Source organism: Amia ocellicauda, chromosome 20 (assembly GCF_036373705.1).
Source record: "Amia ocellicauda isolate fAmiCal2 chromosome 20, fAmiCal2.hap1, whole genome shotgun sequence".
NCBI lineage: Eukaryota > Metazoa > Chordata > Actinopteri > Amiiformes > Amiidae > Amia > Amia ocellicauda.
Window position 1 is genome coordinate 2,783,176 of NC_089869.1, and position 20,856 is coordinate 2,804,031.

The following is a 20,856-nucleotide window of genomic DNA, read 5'->3' on the forward strand; positions in this document are numbered from 1 at the left end:
ATATACATATTGTTTAAGCCTCAGCATGTCAAGGGGTTGTACGTTATTGGGAGCTCACAACATTGTCAATAGGAAACCTCTTTAGATCTGTAATTCACTTTCTCTCAAAAGCTATCTATTAGATGAATGCCTCCCACACAGAGTGTTTCTTACAAGTGCAAATATAATGATACATTTAAGAATGATGAGGAGGTGCATATAACCCAACTGTTTTAAAAGAAACATGAATGCATGAATATTCAAAATAGCATTGATACATGTAAAGCTAATATTTTCCACACACAACAAAATGCCACTATTCTCTTCTCTTTCGTTTTATATATGGATGTGGCTGCAAACCACACTGGTTGCCTGCAAATTGCTGGTTAACCTGAATTACGTAGAGAGCTTGCGTACTTCATTGACGAGACAAGGGCATTCTAAGTAGTATTTCTACTTTATTGCTTCCTTTGCGGTTTTAAGATGGTATCAATTACAGCCTAGGAAGGCTGACATTCAAGCTAATGCATTTAAATTGTAAAGCATTCTCCCCTTGTCTTTCAAAAAACTTGCAGTTAAGGTTACGAAAATAAACAATGGGTGTTTATAATTAAATATATTGCACTATGACCGTTCAAGAAAACTGTTGTTGAGGCTTTTGAATAAATAAGTTCAAACAGAGATGTGCCTTTTAAATTAGTAAATGCTCGATTGTTTAGTAGGAGGTTAAGAATATGTTTTTAAACACCAAAAATTATTTACATGTCATTCAGATGTGTTAAATATATGATAATGCATATATGTTGTTGATTGCATCTCTGTTAAGTCAGCTACCCTGCAAAGTTATAGGAAATTAAAAACAGCGAAATTCTTCAAGGATTTGTGATTAATGAGGATGACATAACACCAGAAAAGCGCCAAGCCTGATTACAAATAAATCTAGTTGAACCAACTAATAGACCTACACATAGTTATCAGAAACATAAGCACAGAACTCGACTGTGTCCTGTATCAAACCTCACTGTTGTCTTGTGAATTAAGAACTGTTCCCAAGATTGAAAAATATATCATAAAACCTGGCAGTGTTCCTATATCAGTATATTATATGACGAATACCTTAGTAATGTACTCCCTTTCTGCTAAAATAACCGTTTTTCTCCTGTAGTGAAAACAATTTTTTACAGCTTCTAAAGACTTGTAATTAAAAGTCTGCATAAAATGTGGTAATTGCCCAGTGATTTTGTTTAGTAGTAGACTAGTAGACCCTCTGGCTAATAAACAGTATAATATACTGTAGAGATTATTTTTTTTCCACAATGTTTAAATCATGGAAATATTTCCTCCAAGGTCAGCCAAGGAATTTACCTTTGAACCTACAACAGAAGGACTCTTTAACCCCAATGTGCTTGCACAAAATGTCATTATTAAATTTCTTATCTTTCTAATGATAAAAAAATATATTGATTTGTGGTGAAAACACAAAACTTTAGAGGTAGGGCAGACTACTTTTTACATATTAGTACATATTAGTTATGACCTTTGTAATAACCCTTGTTAATCAATCATGGAGAATGTTATGAAAAACGTGTATTTAATAATATTTGCTTTAAATTAAAATTACACTCTTTAAAATACAAACAGTAATTTAGTAGTGATATGGCCTTTAATGCACTGGCCATTAGTGGTAAAATGACTAGTAATGCGTTTAGTTTGTATTTGTAAAATGTTTATGTCCATGTGTGTTTCTCTGTAAACTGAAATAATGTATTGGTTTTAAATTGGAATATAAAAGCACCTAAAATAAAGGCTCATGACTGCCCACTTGTATTTCGATTTGATTACTATTAATAAGTGTGTAAACCATTAGCAGGCTTGATGGACATTCTTGTAGCATGCCTACAGTCTTTTCATTCCCCTAAGGGGCCTGCTATTGAAAGGATAGCACTTTTATCCAGCAATTATACAAACAAATCATTCTTGAACACATTCAAGGCCCCATAGATGCTATTTAAAGTAGGAGCAATAGACAGGTAGTGAATACCCAGACAGATTCAGTCAATGCTTCTTTCAAGAGATCACAGACTCTTTCCTTGCTTTCTTCACACATCAAAGCTCAGCAAAGAACAAAGGCTAAAAATATATTGCAAGACAGAAAGTCACGTATGTCAGTCAATTAAATTATACAGGTCTAGGACTATTATCACTCATTATTAATGTGTTCACTTTTATTTCCTGCTTTATTTATTAAGGCCGAAGTACTTGGTACTCTATTGTGAGTTTTTTTTTTTTGGCTTGAATGCATACTAATTATGTGCAAAAAATGAAAATCTTATTAGAATAATTAAGATACTAATTTAAACCTTGATAGTACAACTGTTTGTGTTGGAAGAATTATTAAGACATTACATACATCTTTCAGTAGTGTATTTTGATGCTAATATAATACCTGTTACCTGTTAATATATATTGGGCACCATGACTTGAGCATTGAGCAAAAAATTGAGCATGTATGATAATGTTTGCTGCCAATTAGACCATTTTTGTTTTGTTATTGTAGTGCCTGCTTACATTACAAACTCTACAACTGTACCCAATATATATGCCGGTTCTTGCCCTTCACTAAACTTGAAGTTAGTAACTTTTGCAAGTGACAACTGTAAATCAACACCTAGTTTTACTCTACATTACCTCTTTACATTAAACTTGTATCATTCAAAAGGGATTCACAAGAAACAAAATGAGACAAAACCAATAACATATAGGTTTGGTTGACCATCTTACTGACAGAATGATGGGTAAGGTTAATTGGAGGTCAACAAATTTAGCATTGAACTCTGGGCTTCTAAAGCACTGCACTGCTCGGAGAGTAAATTAGTCAATTTCCACCCCTTTGGGCTGCAGTGCAGAAACGATAAATGCAAAGACAACCTCTATGCACTAATGCTACATCAAATATAAATATAAATGTAATTTACTCCCAAGAACATCATTTACAATTATCAGCGGAAACAGGAATCATTTTGATTTGATTTTGCTACAAGATGCCTGATGTTTTAAAAATGTTGAAAGTGTTTAGTGCCTGTTGGAAAAAGTGGTGGGGAATGCTAGGGCATAAATACAAACAAAAAATAAATACATAAGAATGCCTACACATGAAGAGAGGTTATTCAGATCATTTTGTAATGGAGTTGGAAGAGCATATTAATCAAAGAACCTCTGCAGACCATTTTTGAAGGCTCTAGAAGGTCAGTCTCTAAACATGGTTTGGCAGTGTGTCCCAAAACCAAACACATGTCTGTGTGAAGAAGACGTCTGCTCTGTTCCTAGATGTGCTTACAGTTAAACTAAAACTGTTGTACTGGTTCTGACCAGCATGTCCATCAGAGTTCAGCATTTTAACTCCTATAACAAATATTGCAAATGTCTTTGTCCCAAGTTTGTCGTTTTACCGCTCTATTCATGACAAACATTTCAAGTCTAGAATTATTCCAATTTCTATTTAAAAAAGGAGTATTTCAATATATACTGTATTGGGTTAATGTTTTGAAGAATAACCAGTAAAGTATTACTTAACCAATTCAATATAAAGTTACAGTTGTTGCATTTGAAATATGGAATTAGCACTATGGAACCTTCGGGTAAGTATTCAAAATTCCAATGGTTAAAATTCACCATAGGTTGCAGCCTAAATTATTTGTATCATCCCTTCTGCAACTGTGGTGGTTAAGTACACCACCAAAGGTGAAATCTTTCCATGATAAATTACTGCTTAAATTTCATGCATCTCAGGATTAGTTATACATACACTGTACTGTTCAGCAATTCAGTTAAAACTAATTATTGCATTATGTACTTTCCATTGCAGGCATCTGTAGCAGCTTTCAGGAAGCATGCTGTAAAATTAAAATGAGGAGTGGAAATGACAGTATAATTAATGTTTTCAGTTTTGCTGTACCTGCAGTACTACGGATGTGTTTTACATACATTTTTGGGCTCCAGTCTCCATACAACATCTGTGTTCTTCTATAGGTCTAAAATAATCTAAAAAAATCAATACATTGAGTATATCTCTCTTAATAGAAAAGGTACTAGAAAGATCAAATATAACAATAATTCACACCTGTTGTTTTTGGAAATTTCATTTGTATATTTTCTTATGTTCTGTATATCCAAGTAACAAACCCTGAAGCATCAGTTCCTTTGTATCCTGCATCAAAGGTCAATTAATCATGAATGTCAAAGTTCAAACATTACCAGGTCTGAGTTAATGCACAGTATTGATTGCAGATGAGATTTGAATTCTCATGCTAAGAAGTGTAATTCACACAGTAAGTCACAGCACGCAATGCCACTGAGGAAAATAATGGGTTTCCAGACCATTCCAATATCTAGCTGCATGGTCTGGTACAGTCTGTCTGTCCATCAGCTTTGATAAAGTTGTCTCTGGTTAGCAAATACTTAGTAAATAACCTTATATGACAAATTTGCAGACTGTTCCATATGTGACTGCATTTATTTATATTGTTACAAGATACAGGTGTCTCATAGTTGTTGTTTTCTTCACTGCTTACTTGTGGGATGAATACAAATCAAATATACAAAATGAAGCCCATAAAAAGATAATGAATAGCCCAGTCATTGTCAGATATTGATACTGCGGACGATGACCTTTTAATTGTCTTTGATTTCCCAACAGACGTCCCCAAACTCACTATACTGGCATAATCAACAAAGACAAACACAAGTAAAAAGCATATACCTGCATTTACAAAACACAGCTATATGAGGCAGATTTTAATTTTCATGGGAAATAGGATTTCTTAATATGAATGCCCATTAATGCATTTATTACACAATAATCTTGGGATAAATTTAAAAGGCTACAAATAACAGGATTCCAGGTATACTTATAGCTATGTTGTCATCTTTAAAACTGCAGCCTAAAGGAAACATATGGCACTGTGGAGTATTATTATTGTACAATTAACAAGATACAGTTACAGTGGCTCTGGTGGCTGAAATTGGATTTAATATAAGTATTCTTAAGCAAGCAGTACAATAAATGTATACAATACAAAACATGAATCCTTTCTAATAAACACTTTCACCGTAATTTAGAAGCTCAATGCCTACCATATATGTACAAAAATGTCTAAAAGTATTGCGCTGTAACACTTTCAACATGAGGACACTAGAAGAGTTCCATTTAAAGTCATGGAATCCTGCATAAGGGCAGAGAGAGATTTCCCTTTATAAGAGAATGTAAACTATGTTACCCTGAGTAATGGCAGTTCAGTACTGGAATCCCTCATTACTGGTACCAGTGATCTGCAGAGTTTGTTGAAAACACTACAAAACAAATCATTTTCAATTTCCTGTTTTCTTTATTTACGTCAGAAGAAAAAAAAACAGCTCTCTAGTAAAACTGGCATTTTTAACAATCCAGTTTTACAGCAGATGTGAGCATGCAGAGAAACGTCTTCACCAGAACATGAAAAACTTTTCCATGTATAGCTACAGAAATGCTTGTATTTCATTTTTTCTGATGAATGACTGGGGACAACAAAGTCATTGACACACACAGGTTATGAGATATTGTTTTTTAATAATAGAAGGTAAATCTACATTTCAAAATAAAAAAATAATGACAGTCTGAAATAGTCTCTTCACTTTATCAAGCCATTAAAGTTACACTTGCGTACAAGGATTAAAAAAAGAACAGCTAGATTTTTACTTTAGAACCCTGCTCAAGTCACGCTGGGTCAAATGAGATTTTGCCTTATTTGGTAGATTGCAGCACAGAGTAATATTTGTTCAAGTTGTTATTGAACATAATCACGACAACAAACTGTCAAGATAGTTTGTATGGAATTAATTGTACTGCACTCTGTTGCACTAGTAGGAAACAGTATGTCCAGACAGTAGTAATTTCACTATGTAACCAAAGGCAATTTATGTTAAATGTACTGTAAATGAACCACAGATAAGAAAGACATTTTAAACGCCAATCAATATTGTAGCTTATAAGGACTACATTAAGTCTTCAGTGCAGCCATTGTGGAAAAAAGTAATTTCATGTTAATATGTACTTCATTAATATGATAGGAAATATTGTGACATTCTTCTGCTCAGTAATAATAAAGATCACCAGAATACACTTTGATAAACTGCAGGGACACCGGGTCATTTATGCATATTTTGTGCACTGGCACAAATGGCAGGGTACTTAGTTTGGAGAAGCCAATGGTTTCAATCTGAATTTCCCAATTCACTACCTTTGCTGTGATTTAATTTTGCCTATTGCACAAAACGAATGACCAGTTTACACATTGTCTAAAAGCAGGTCAAATCACTGAAACACATAGAAACACAAATATTACAATAATAATAACAAACAATGTATACCATGTTAAAACAAATACTTTGAAAATAAATTCACAAAGATCAAGTAACCAAACAACACTTGTGTAGGAGCCTTGCAGGTCTCCTTATCAAGTACTCTGGGTGAAAAGCTTTCACTGAAACTAATTACATTTTTCACATAGTCATTTACATTAAACATATTAATTGATTGTCTTAAAATATCTGAAAATTATTTGATCACAATAGCTTTACAGTCAGTATTTGTATTTGAATAATATTGAGATGCACAAGAAAGAGATGTTATATTTGTGGATTGAACTTTGAGGCTGTAATATATATTCCAAGTTGATTCATAAGACCCTGATTCATAAGACAACAGAAAATAAAAAATCTGCACTTTCAATATAAATCAGATTGTGAGGTTTAAGAAAAAATATATATAGTATTACCTTTTACACACACAAAATAAATAGTAAACATTATGCATAGATACTGTTAAAAACTATTTAGAAACACCTTTCTCCTTAGAGACTACTGTTCCACTGTGCTTGAATCAAGGGTACTGGCATTTGAAGTTTAGGATAGTTCTATTATATTGTTTTTTTCACTTAATGAATTGCAGTGTTATACAAAAATGTCTCCTAAAATAGCTAAATAAGGTCTTAGCAGGATACTAGGCAGTTTAGAGGGGAAAAAAACATACACATACAAAGATATCTACTGTTATTATCTTTGGCTAAATTGGGTAAACAGGCTGCACTGGAAAGAAGAAAGAAGCCTTCTTGGCTGTGTACTTTGGGGTCAGGGAAAACAGGTCCATACAAGGATTGAACCAGCTTTGATACAAAGGTCTAAGGAACGCTCTTTCATTGGGAAGGCGTCCTCCAAGTATAAACAGCCTGACTGGAAAGATTTGATGGAATACTGCAGACACCCAACAAGCAGCACAAGAGGAGCAAGATTTATTCAGTGCTTATCCCAGTTGTTTAGCCTGTTCATACATAAAAGGAAATGTATTAGGAGCAGCAGCGACGTATTTCCTGACGTCAAGCCCATTTAACAAGTTCTTGTTATTTTCACAGAAGTTTGGAAAGACATCACCATTTCATGTCCTTTCAAAATAATATATATAAATATATACATAAATATGTTTATATATTATATATATATATATATATATATATATACACACACACACACACACATATATGTGTATGTGTGGGTGTGGTGTGTGTGCAAAGCCTGCGAATTGTGCTCTTTGTAGGTGCTACAAAAAATGTGTAATGTTTTGTTACAAATCAGCATATAGAAGGCATGTCTATTTGTATTGAAAAGTCCCTACAAAAATAACAGCAAAAACCAAACAAAATCATTTTAGCCTGTCAAACTTTTTTTTAAGCTGCTTCTTATAAAAATGTATTTTTAAGTCACTAGTAGTAATTTGGATGTAGTATAAAAACATGCAGATACACGGAGTCCTGGTAATGAGCTCTAATGATAAAGGCAATAATGGTCCCTGTGCTTCCAATAGTTCAATAGAGTGTTACAACTACAATACACAGGGCTGCCATTCATTTTTTATAATTGTTTTTTACATTCAGAGAAAATAAATAAAACCAACCTCTTCACGTAGGTCTCAAGTCTTCAGAGGCCAAGCAGGGACCACAATGACCACTGGCCTGCACGCTGGATTTCTGACTGACTTCATTGAAAATGCAACGACTTCTAAAATACACGTTCCGTTGCATCCCATCCAGCCCCTCCTGGAACACTTCCACAAACAGTCATCAGAGTATAATAGAGGAAAGACCTAGATGGCCTCATGAAATCCTCAACTGGGAGGATCTTTTTCATTTTTGTCTAGGGGAGGGGAGCATACTTACTATTCTTGACATTAGAATTCCTTACCTTTTTCATTACATATTTAAAAATACTATGCTAGAGCTTTTTGTCAGTGTCTTCCCTTTTACCCAGGTATTATGCTGGTATTTTACAGAAGGTTGATCTGAGAAACCCTGAAATGCACTTCATTAAACTTTATAGCATTTATAAGTTAATGCATTATGGAAAATAATTTTTAACCATTTTTGATTTCTATGCTAAAACCTGACAGTGCTCCTTGTTTATATTCTGCTAAATTTGAAATATGTTATAAGTCAGGAGTTGTGCTGAGAACAGTCAGTTAAGATCATCCCAGTCTGTCTGTTGATCTCAATGAATGCTACTATTCACTATGCCATCTTAAAGTAAAATTTACATTTTTTACCTATCAAAAGAAGAACAATTTGAATCTACTTCATGCACTCACAAAAATAAATTACTTAGTATTTGTAATACTTTTATTTAACAAATTACTATTATTTACTATGCATTACATTTTATTACTGCAAATGTATTGCTTAAATCAAGTAACTGGATTAGTTGAAATTCTTATCAGCTATTCATTAAAATTACTTGTGGAGTGCATTGTTTTTTAAAGTAACTTCACTTATTATAAGAATTTGGGGGGCAGTTCAATTGAGATCTAAAGATTGATGAAAATGAGAGTTCTGGAGTTATTGCAAACCACATTTGAGGATGCTTTTCAATAGAGTACATCGATAAACACCTTGTTGAACTTCTAAAAAACAAATTAGCAGGGAACAGGATACAGGATTAATGTAAGTCTTCTCATGTCCTTATTTGAGTTGTTGTATACCATTTAAAATGAATAGATTCTCACAAAATGAAAAAAAAAAATCCCACAGCAGCTGTAAAATACCACATAATCTTCTCTGTGTATAAAGAAAGCTTCTCCAAACAAAGCCTTATAACGCATTGGATCAATTGCAACGAAAGCAGTGTACTAACTGGAGATGATCCTGTGGTAAGTACCCAGCTCAGTACTAAACTAATATGCAAGTTTAATACCCACTGCAATGAATATGGCAGCTAAAGTTAGTCCCCAGCTGCGAACATGAAAAGGTCTCCATTGCACCGAACCCCCAAATCGCTGCTGCTGCCCTCTAGAGAATTACGGGTCTAACTTAGTTCTAATCCAGCTATGGATTAACTATGGACAATACCATATTAAGTGGAACTAAATGTGAATAATCACAATGTATTGACAACTTGTCTAGTACGGAGCTCTGTACTAAGTTGCAAACTAGCAATAATCATCCCCAACTGCGGACTAAAGTCAGAACCCACTGCAATGCAGGTATTTTGCGGTTTGTCAGGGTTGACAAATTCTGATTGCCTAAACTGGTGTTAACCGGTACTACGACGGTGGTTAAGATGTCGGTTAGTTGACTCGGTGTTAACTTAACTGGAGTTTGTGCACGTTCACGTGAAGTGGGTGTGCATGCTCAGTGTGTGCGCAGTGTCTGTCCCCGGAATAATGCAGCTGATAATGTCAGGATATGAGGGTTTAAAGAAAGGTTAGCGGCTAAATGTAACACCGTGGCGGCCAACAAAGTCAGAAAGGCTTTTTGGCAGCGCATTGCCGACAGAGTAAATTCGTAAGAACAGTGTTCTTGTCATATGTTCTCTATTTTGTCTTACGGATTCTTCTTTTATTTGTAATATGATTGAGATGTAAGGGCACGTAAAATAGTCTATCTAAATATGTGACAACAATTAGGATAATTCAATTATAGCCTGCGCATGGGCTACATCTCTGAAATTGACCCGTTACTCACTGTTAATGAATTAAGATCTACTGCCTAAAGCACCTAGGCTGTAGGGCTGCCTGTATGAATTTAATGCAATTGTGTTCAGAATAACTTCATTCTAACAATCATTTCAGGTGCAGCCCCAGTGGAAAGCGAACCTGTAACAAGTCCAAATGAAATATAAAAATATTCTATCAAGTAGTGTGTATTAATAATGCTCATCATTAATACACAGTACAGATGTGGTGTGTAGCCTACACTTATACAGTGAGGGAAAAAAGTATTGATCCCCTGCTGATTTTGTACGTTTGCCCACTGACAAAGAAATGATCAGTCTATAATTTTAATGGTAGGTGTATTTTAACAGTGAGAGACAGAATAACAACAAAAAAATCCAGAAAAACGCATTTCAAAAAAGTTATACATTGATTTGCATGTTAATGACGGAAATAGGTATTTGACCCCTTCGACTTAGTACTTGGTGGCAAAACCCTTGTTGGCAATCACAGAGGTCAGACGATTCTTGTAGTTGGCCACCAGGTTTGCACACATCCCAGGAGGGATTTTGTCCCACTCCTCTTTGCAGATCCTCTCCAAGTCATTAAGGTTTCAAGGCTGACGTTTGGCAACTCGAACCTTCAGTTCCCTCCACAGATTTTCTATGGGAATAAGGTCTGGAGACTGGCTAGGCCACTCCAGGACCTTAATGTGCTTCTTCTTGAGCCACTCCTTTGTTGCCTTGGCTGTGTGTTTTGGGTCATTGTCATGCTGGAATACCCATCCACGACCCATTTTCAAGGAGGTTCTCACCCAAGATTTGACGGTACATGGCCCCGTCCATCGTCCCTTTGATACGGTGCAGTTGTCCTGTCCCCTTAGCAGAAAAACACCCCCAAAGCATAATGTTTCCACCTCCATGTTTGACGGTGGGGATGGTGTTCTTGGGGTCATTCCTCCTCCTCCAAACACCAAAGATCTGAAAAATGCCAAAGAGCTCGATTTTGGTCTCATCTGACCACAACACTTTCACCCATTGGCAAACTTCAGACGGGCCTGGACATGTGCTTTCTTGAGCAGGGGGACCTTGCCGGTGCTGCAGGATTTCAGTCCTTCACGGCATAGTGTGTTACCAATTGTTTTCTTGGTGACTATGGTCCCAGCTGCCTTGAGATCATTAACAAGATCCTCCCATGTAGTTCTGGGCTGATTCCTCACCGTTCTCATGATCACTGAAACTCCACGAGGTGAGATCTTGCATGGAGCCCCAGACCGAGGGAGAATGACAGTTATTTTGCGTTTCTTCCTTTTGCGAATAATCGCACCAACTGTTGTCATCTTCTCACCAAGCTGCTTGGCGATGGTCTTGTAGCCCATTCCAGCCTTGTGTAGGTCTACAATCTTGTCCTTGACATCCTTGGACAGCTCTTTGGTCTTGGCCATGCTGGAGAGTTTGGAATCTGATTGATTGATTGCTTCTGTGGACAGGTGTCTTTTATACAGGTAACGAGCTGAGATTAGGAGCACTCTCTTTAAGAGGAATAAACACACAAGGTAGCTAATCCCAATCAAAAACAGTGTCCTTTGGTTCAGTCATATGACCTCATGAACACAGCTGACAAACTGACAGCTGTTAAGACTGTGACATTGTAAGTAAACAAACAAAACAAATTTGTAAAAGGAGATTTATTTCTCATTGCCATGTCTTTATCATTATATTGATGGTTGCAAAATCAGCTTATAAGCAATTAATATAAAAATTTTCGTAGCCAAATTAAAATTTTAACAACAAAAAAGTATATAATGTACAAGGTTTAAGATAATAATCTACATTTTAAATCTGAGCAGAGAAGAAAATAGCCCTCATTAAATATGCCAAGGGAAGAAAAATGGCTTCTAGTGAAGGATATGCACAATGATGCCTACACAGTGGGGTTCTGCGTCTGCTGCTTGTGACTTTCTAAATGAGTGAGATAAACCAATTAGTCAGAATCATCATTCTTCATGCTGTATAGGCTAGGCCTACATAGCTGCTGCCTTATGGACTGTAGCTCACAGCTGAAAAATAAAGTAATTTCACATGATGCTGTTGAGAACATAAAAAGGTTTACCTCTGCAAAGTAGATAAAGTTCAAAAAATGCATTGATCTGCTTAATTTTTTAGCCAACATCTGGCATTTCTCAGATTGGATTATTTATTCATTATTGCTTAATAAGGTAAGAATACAGACTACACAAAAATGTGTTATAAATAAATCTGTTCTCTCTCTAGTTGCCTTTTTTGGGGTAGCTGTTTATCTCAAATATAAAGGATTCTATAAACAGATGACACAAGTAACTTTACTCTCTTATTTTTCTATGACTTCGCCTTGCTGAGGACATCACAAGTGACACTCCCCTTTCAGACTGTTTCTGCAGCTACCCCTATCCATCATCGCTCTTCATATCCACACACTATCTTCTATTTGCTCAGCTGACTGCAGTGAAAGGACAGAATTGTTTTCCAAACCACAATTTTCGAAGTATAATAATACACACTATCAAGTTATAATATACACACTGTTGCCTGTATAAACTGATAATGCAGAAGACCAATAAATTGTATAATTATGTATGTCCATGGCTTTCTACAGATGCATGCATTAAATAAATAACAAAATTATGAAAAAAATCAAAACAAATCTACTATAGCCAAAAAATCTTGGGCATTTTGAAACTCACAAATGTGTCTTGTTTTGAAATTGATTGTCTCAAGTGCTATCCGATGTCTTTAATAGCTAAGTAATATGATAGCAAACAAAAGGTGTAAAATATTTAACAACCTGCACAAATAATTCATCAGCTGCTTCAGAAACCTATGTTTAAAGACTCCCAACGTGGTCATTAACCTCCAAACTTAGCCACAATACTGTGAAGCAACAGCAGCATCAGAAGTAGTTTATAAAGTGCACAAACACATCACTGATTATGATTTTACTCACTGAAAAGGTGTACCCATTTGTCCTACTTCGAAAGAAATTAAGATATTTGTGCTACTATGCATCGAATTCTGTAATTCCCCTCACCTACCGCTGTGTCGACCAGACTGCACCAAGTTACCTGCAGACCCTCATCTCTCCATACATCCCCTCCAGACCGCTGCGGTCTTCTGGTGCCAGAAGACTAACCCTGCTTCCTCTCCAATCCCCTTCCTCCAGAGCCACTCCTTCTCATCCCTGGCCCCTAAGCGGTGGAACAACCTTCCAACTGAAGTCTAAACAGCAGAGTCTCTGCCTCCTTCCGGCGATTACTCAAGACGCATCTTTTCAGACTCTACTTGTAATTTAGTCATTTATTCTCCTGTAAGACTGCACTTATACAATGTTTTGTCATACTCTTGCCTTTGCATTACTAGCACTTCTATTGTTTATTTTGATTTCCCCTATGCTCCCTCTTCCTTAGCTCTTAACTTTGACTTAACATCTTGTCTGCACTTATCAGCTTTTTCATTCTAGGATGTAAGACCTTATATATTGTATACTGTATATCTTTGTGTAAATTCTGAATTTGTAAAATGTATTATGCCTTGAATTGTACTGTATTATTGCACTTTGTATTGCTCTTATATTTTGTACGTCGCCCTGGACAAGGGCATCTGCTAAGGAATAAATAATAATAATAGTATTATTATTAATAATAATAATAATAATAATAATAATAATAATAATAATAATAATAAATGTCCCAATTGTCATTGAAAGCTGATGTACGATTATGTAACTTTTCACCTTTCATTTTTCTACTACAGAAGTTGACGTTCCAAGGCCTTTTATTGGGAACACTGAAACAAGTTCATGAGCCCATCCTACATATTAACAGATTTAACATTTTTATTTGAAAAGGTCATTATTTGTATATGAAACTAACTTCAAAAACTGAAAAGCAAGATATGAATAGCAGAACAATAAAACATTTAAAATATTCAAATCATATTGGTTAAAACATTTTCTCAACATGCACAGACCCATTCATTTTAATGAGGTTAGCGAATAACTCTTTAACATGAAAACAAAAATTTAGTGAACTGTAACAGTCACAGGTATAGTTTGATCCATTTACACTCAACTTCATTTAACTCTTATTTACCTACCTTACTTTACCTACCAATAATTTACCTACATTCCTGGAAACTGTTTTAGTTCTGTCTTACAAAGCTGTTTCTCTAAAGGAGAAATACCTCAATCTAAGGGCCTAGAAATACAACCTTTATGTATTTAATACATTTCATTTATTTCTTTCCTTTCATGAAAGAATACACAAATATCGCATGAGCTGATTAAAATCAAGATATTGCTGTACACAAATATTAATATTTTTTTTAAAACAAAGATCCAGCTGCCCCACATTTCTACCATACTTGAAGGCACAAAAGTTTCAACTGCATAAGTAAAACACCTTTGAAATTATAGTGAATGTATGTACATTCCACCTGTAGCATTAATAACAGAGTACCAATGTTAAAATGTTAAGCACAGCTTATCCCCATTAGTTGAGTTCAACAAATTAAACTAACTAAAGCCATTTACATGTAATGCAGACTTTTGGTACCTGCAGACTGCAGGCATAAAACACAAACTGGACAATGGTGCTAAATGGCATGCAGCATCAAAAATATGCATGGATTTCTATCCCACTGTTTAATGCATATCCAAAATCACATGGCTTGTGGCCAGGTGAGAAAGTCTAAGGTTTAATTGTTACCTGGAACTATATACTGGACTACATGATAAATGCAAAAAGGATAGAAATAAATAAATATATTTTAAAAAATTATGCAATGCCAATGATACAACTTTTGTCAAGGTACTTTGGTTAAAACGGCAGAGGCAAGGAATTGGTCATGAACATTCTCTCTTGTTTTATTTCCTATTACTGACACAAGTAAACCCTATCATTCTACATACAGTACAGTTTTAATTAGAACTGGTACAATTCTCAACACACACACACACACACACACACACACAATGAAATATCACGCAGTGTGTAGAACTGCCCGCCCGCAGTCACTGGTTTATTGGAAAAGCTACACTGTATAAACTTGTGACATGTGTAACACATTCAATCCCACAGTGCTGTCCGCAATGACAGAAAAAAAGAGGACCCTGACCCGGCGTATTAGCCAATTTTTTGGTTTTGTTGTGTTTTGTTTTGTGGTATATTCAGTGCAGCAAAAGCTCGTTGTGCTGCTGACTTGGTAATTGCATTATCTGCAGCGAGGAACCCCCCCCCCCCCCCCCGTTTTGCGCAGCCTGTATTTCTTTAAATGGGATTTAGTTTCCTCGTCTAACTGGACACTTTCAAACAACCTTCTGAGCACTAAAACCAACAATGTTGCATTCCAAACATATCCACTGTAAATGAACCAAACCAGTCAAACAGACAGCACCGGCTGACATGCGCTGCTACCCTAGTCATTTCATTTTGATGCCAATATGCCAAAATACAAAATAATACTTTTAACAGTTTATATACATCTACAAACTACTATAAAAAGGTTTATACACATGAAGCAAAAAGTGTCTAATGTGAAGGGATGAACAGCTGTGCAGGGCTCCTACCTTGAAAAGCATCCAGTCTGTACGCTCCGCCGGCGCTACTGCCACTCCACGCCGCACTGTGGAGAGTGAGTGGCGCTCCTGTGACAGCAAGTGCGACTCGTGTGAAGACACCAGCAGCGCACCAATCGCATCCGTCTGCCTCCCTCCTCATTAGAATACATCTCGAATCATCCACACTGCCTCCCTCTGCCTGGAGCGCCGGCATATGATGCGGTTTAACCAATGGGACAAGAAGCGACTCATTTAAAGGGCAACGGCGGACACACACACACACACACACACACACACACACACAGACAGACGATGAATTTCTGAATAATCTGATGTTTGTTCTCGGAGTTCCACAGCCCAGCTAAAACACAACATTGGAGTAAGGTTGTGGGTTGGTGGTGACAACGTTAGAAACTCATTGTAGCAACAAAACACACTAAGTTGAGATTTTTAAAAACTGCCATTCCTAATACTTTCCTTACAGAGCAGAAGTCCAAAAGTCCAAAAGATGGTATCAACATAAAATAGTGATGGAATTTAGTTTGAATGGTTTCTATGAGTATACATTCAATACCATCATCAATACCACATGTTTATATGTGATTTAGCAATATGCTATATATTAAGTAACTAATTAATCAATGTCTATTTGTTTCATTTTTAAGAAACCTGGGGGAAAAATGCAAAAGAATGGTATAGCAGCTCCTGTTGTCTTTAATAAATCAGGTTGATAAAAATGTGAAGATATTTCCAGCCTAAAACATGTTAAAAGAAACCAAAACAAATCTTAATTACTAATAGAAAACAGAATGCAACAAATGACTTTGTTTTACATAAAGAAGCAAACCTTCAATGTAAAAGACACATCTTATTATTATCTATAATAACCAGGGTCTACACTCCAGCTTTTCAGAATGCCTTAGTATTGTGTAAAAGTTGAGAAAATTGCTCAAGCAATAATGCGTTGCTTCACTTTGATCTTAACACCCCATATTGTATGGTTCTGAAGGACTGTGACTAAAAATACATTCTCAATTATCTTTCTATTGATTGTTTCAGATAACTAAACACTAAGTTCATGCATTAAAGCTTGGTCCAGGGTAGAAAATACTGTATTGAAAGCAAATGATAATGGTTCGATTGTAATCATGTGCATTCTCTAATGTGTGTGTGTAAAATGATGACTGTGGGATGGTTTTTGATGTTTATGTGTTTCAGATCAAGAAATCTGCAATCATTTAAGGTTTGTGTACCAGCATTGTATTTTGTTAAATAATACTAATAATGAGGTGAAGTTTTGGGCAACCCCGTATGATCCAACAAAGATTCTTATTGTAGTTTGAATACTTTAAATTCAGTAAACATGTCTTCCCACCCAGGGTGTGCCTCAGTTATGAATGGCAGGGGGGAAGACGTTTGAGAGTGGGTGTTGTTGATCTGTGCCGGTGTTAGTTAATAGACTGACCACCTGTGACTACAAACCACCCAACATGCTGTTTTGGATTTAGTTTTTTAGTTTTTTTTTTCTCTGTTCTCACATGAACTACTAAGATTGTTTGTGTTCACTGCAAAGACAATGAAAGTATCTTGCAAATACATATAGAAGTAGTGAGGCTGCAAGAGGTAAGTAGCTCATAATTTGTCCAACACTGCTGCAGAACACCTTAATACATCTTTGGTTACATTATTCTGAAATCCATTGGAAGATACATTGTTTGTTCAGCAGTGGGATAAAATTTGTTTTACACTTACACAGTTTAGCATTTCCTCTTTTAGGAGGCATTCTGTTGGAATTATTAATTACTTCCATACCATATGTGGATTAGGACATTGAGGAGATTGTTAACTTCTTATGTGTGATCGTTTCAAGTTCTGTACCATCATTTGATATTGTTTAATGTATATTCTTGTTACCTACATAGTAAGATTTGATTTTACTTACAGTGAATTTAATTTGCCATTCCTCAACCCACTTCTGGATCTATCACAAATCCCTTTGAGTTTCCCTAGCTGCTGACAATAAATATACTAGACTGCAAGCAATTTATGCAAACTACAAAAGCAGTAATCTTAATATCGATCCCTGAGGTAATTTACCAAGTGCCTTAGCACAAGAAGAGATTACTTCTCAAGTACTATTTCTTTCTGCATGTACAATATGTACTATTAGGGCAGCACTGTGGAGTAGTGGTTAGGGCTCTGGACTCATGACTGGAAGGTTGTGTATTTGAATCCTGGTTGGGGTAGTGCTGTTGAGCAAGATACTTCACTTAGATTGCTCCAGTAAAATGCCCAGCTATATAAATGGGTACAAATGTAAGTTGCCCTGGATAAAGAGTGTCAGCTAAATGACAAAAATAATAATTATACTGTTAGATTCTCACTTATACAAGTTTAACAATTAACCTCTCATATAATTCCTTATCAAAAGGTTTTTGACAATCTAAGAATATCTTATGATAAGCTTTGCTGTTATCCACAACAGTGATAGCATCTTCAAAGCAGTCTAATCTTTGTCACCCCCTGCTGAATATATTCTACAATAGAAATGATATGCAGTTTTCTTTGTGATCTTACTATTAATTCCAGACTTTTAATATTGCAGCTGAAACGATTCACAATTCATTTGAAACAATGGTATTTGTTGATTGCTTAAAATTGTTAATAAAACAAGTAATTAATTATCAATCATGAGTCAAAGGCTGCGTTTATACAAAAGTAAATACAACCCCAACAAACAGATAACCCCAGTTTGCAGATAAACTGCAAACACAACCAAAACTAATTTAGATAATATTATCATGTATGAAAATGAACTGCTGTAGTCTAAAGGTATACGAGTGAGCTCAGTTTAAGGTTTGTGACCAGATACATGAAAATACTAATTAAATTTAGTGTTAAGTATTGCAGGTTTTTCCATTAACTAGCATTTTGATTTCAATGTATTGAGACATGTTTGTGCCACACCCTCCGACTTACGTCATATGTTTGGGTAAAACGAAGAGGAAAATTCACCTAGTAGTTTATAACACTGGCCATTAGACTAGAGATCCAGCCGTTTTCCGCAATCATGTTCAGCACCTCTCTGTGCTGTCAAAGTAATCACCTACAGCAATTTTCAGTATACTTATCAGGTTTGTTCCAGTTCTCTCAAACAAAATACTGAAAGTCTTCTGAACCACTGGGAAGCAAGAAGAGGCCATTGCTAGAGGCTTAATCATAGCCTTTACTGTAAGTGCATTGACAGCAAGCAAGTGTACCAGAAGGGGTCTCTGGTGTTTTCTTCTTTGTGGTAGAAGTCCTTGTACTGCCTTCATTAGCATTAGCATTAGCAGATAATTGTAAATCAGAAATTCCGACTTATTGTCAGACGAGCAATCTTCAATTGACTGGACGTAACTACTTGAATAAATAGATTGTGGGATCTTTCAGTAACACCTGTAACATTGCAGTACAAAGATAAAATAGTCAATTTCAATTTAAATGAATTTAAGTCTAGTCCTACTGCCACAAAAAATAATTGTGCAAGAACATTTTATTCTGAAGTACAATGTAAAACACTCAATATCCTATGTAATACCTTAGTTAAAAAATTACTTTTAAGACTTGGGCTATGACATGAACTATGCAGACTTCTCAATATCATTATATATAGTAGTGTAATGGAAAAAAAGATAAGAAAAACACAGAAAATCCAATGAGAACAACAGGAAAACTGACAAATGCAATTATTTAGGATACTGGACTTTATATGCTCAAACTGTAAGTTTTATTTCACGTAAGGGGAATCAGTTCTGCCAAACACATAGGATAGGGACTTACCAGTACATTTGCAATAGAGACATTTTATTGACCTCTGCTTTGTTGCAAGTCTGTATTAAGACTTTTAATAACCTTGCAGTGCATTTAATTAAAAGTGGAGAAATTAGGAAGCTCTCTCATTCGCTTATATGCAGATGATAGTGTTATACTTAGCCGTTCCCTCCCCCAAATATTGTGTTAAGTGCTCTACAACGTTTTTGGAGTATCGAGCAAGCTTTCTCTGCCCTTAACCTTGTTTTAAACATCTCCAAAACAAAGGTCATGTGGTTTGGTAGGAAGAATAGCCCCTCTTCCCCTGGTGTGAATACTACAGCTGAAGTTGTAGAGCTTGAGCAAGTCACCTCTTCAGGCATTAGATTTGCCACCAATGCTCCTTACAGGACACATCACTGCACCTCCATAAACTGGCAATAACTATATACCCGATGCAACATCCACTGGTTTAAGCTTATTTACAAAACCCTCATAGGCCTCACTCACCCCTATCTGAGATTTCTGCTGCACCCCTTTTCCTCCATATACAGCACCCTCTCTGCGAATCACATCCAGTTAAAAATTCTTAAAGTAAATGCATCTTTGGGTCACTCCTCCTTTCAGTTCACTGCACCTAGCAATTGGAATCAACTACAAAAAAAATACAATTTTACAACCATTGCCCCTTTAAAAGACACAATCACTAACACATTTACTGATACCTGTAATTGCTTCAAGTGATGTGTCGGTTCAATGTAGTTCTGCCATATTATTCTGTTGTTGTCTCTGCCTACAATATTGCAAACGTTTGTCCTGCTGTAATGTTTTTTTATGGTTTGCTGCAAGGTCTGTTTTTTTTGTTTTTTTAAAACATGTACGCGGTCATGCGGTTTTCTCTCCATGTGACTGGTTGTAGTGTCTTTTTGTGCTATGTCTTTATTTAATCTCAATACCCATTCCCTACAGGAGACCTTTTTTGCCTCCTCCAAGGCCATTACTATAAATAAGAATTTGTTCTTATATAAAATAAAAATAAAATCTGACACGGGTCCTCTTTAATGAATGTGATCGTGCATTGGAAAAGGACTAAAGCATTGGTGGGCAACCTGCAGCCCAAAGTGCATCCATTTGCACCCTCAACCATCACCACCAACCCAAATAAATTATAAAAAATTATAATAATTAGGTAGGACATTTATGACAACTGCTTATTTTGTATCAATGTGTTACTTAATACATTGTTGATATACATTATATCGCTATTGATATTAAAATGTACTATTTGAGGCTCTTAATTGTGGTAAAAAAAGTATTGCGGGCCAAGCAGTTATTTGACACCCGGACTTGCGACACACCAATTCATTTAGGTTGCTCATCACTGGTCTAAATACTCATACATATACTTTGCTTCATGTAGTACCTTAATAATACACTAGATGGTAGTATTTATACTGATGTACCATGATGAGAACCACAAT

The 20,856-nt window shown here is 35.7% G+C and overlaps 1 protein-coding gene across 32 annotated transcripts in view; it reads right to left on the reverse strand.

Annotated features, from left to right (window-relative positions):
* The window catches only part of LOC136715658 (sorbin and SH3 domain-containing protein 1), a 165,474-nt gene extending 149,813 nt beyond the window's left edge, over positions 1-15,661 (reverse strand). For 5 of the 32 annotated variants that reach the window (XM_066692981.1, XM_066692987.1, XM_066692986.1 and 2 more), the window contains exon 1: positions 7,964-8,078. The gene's annotated coding sequence lies outside the window, so the exon portion shown is untranslated. Of the gene's footprint in view, positions 1-7,963; positions 8,104-15,592 lie in introns of those variants that run through there. The other 27 variants (XM_066692991.1, XM_066693003.1, XM_066692973.1 and 24 more) reach the window with 14 other exon arrangements.
* Positions 15,662-20,856: the final 5,195 nt, after the last annotated feature.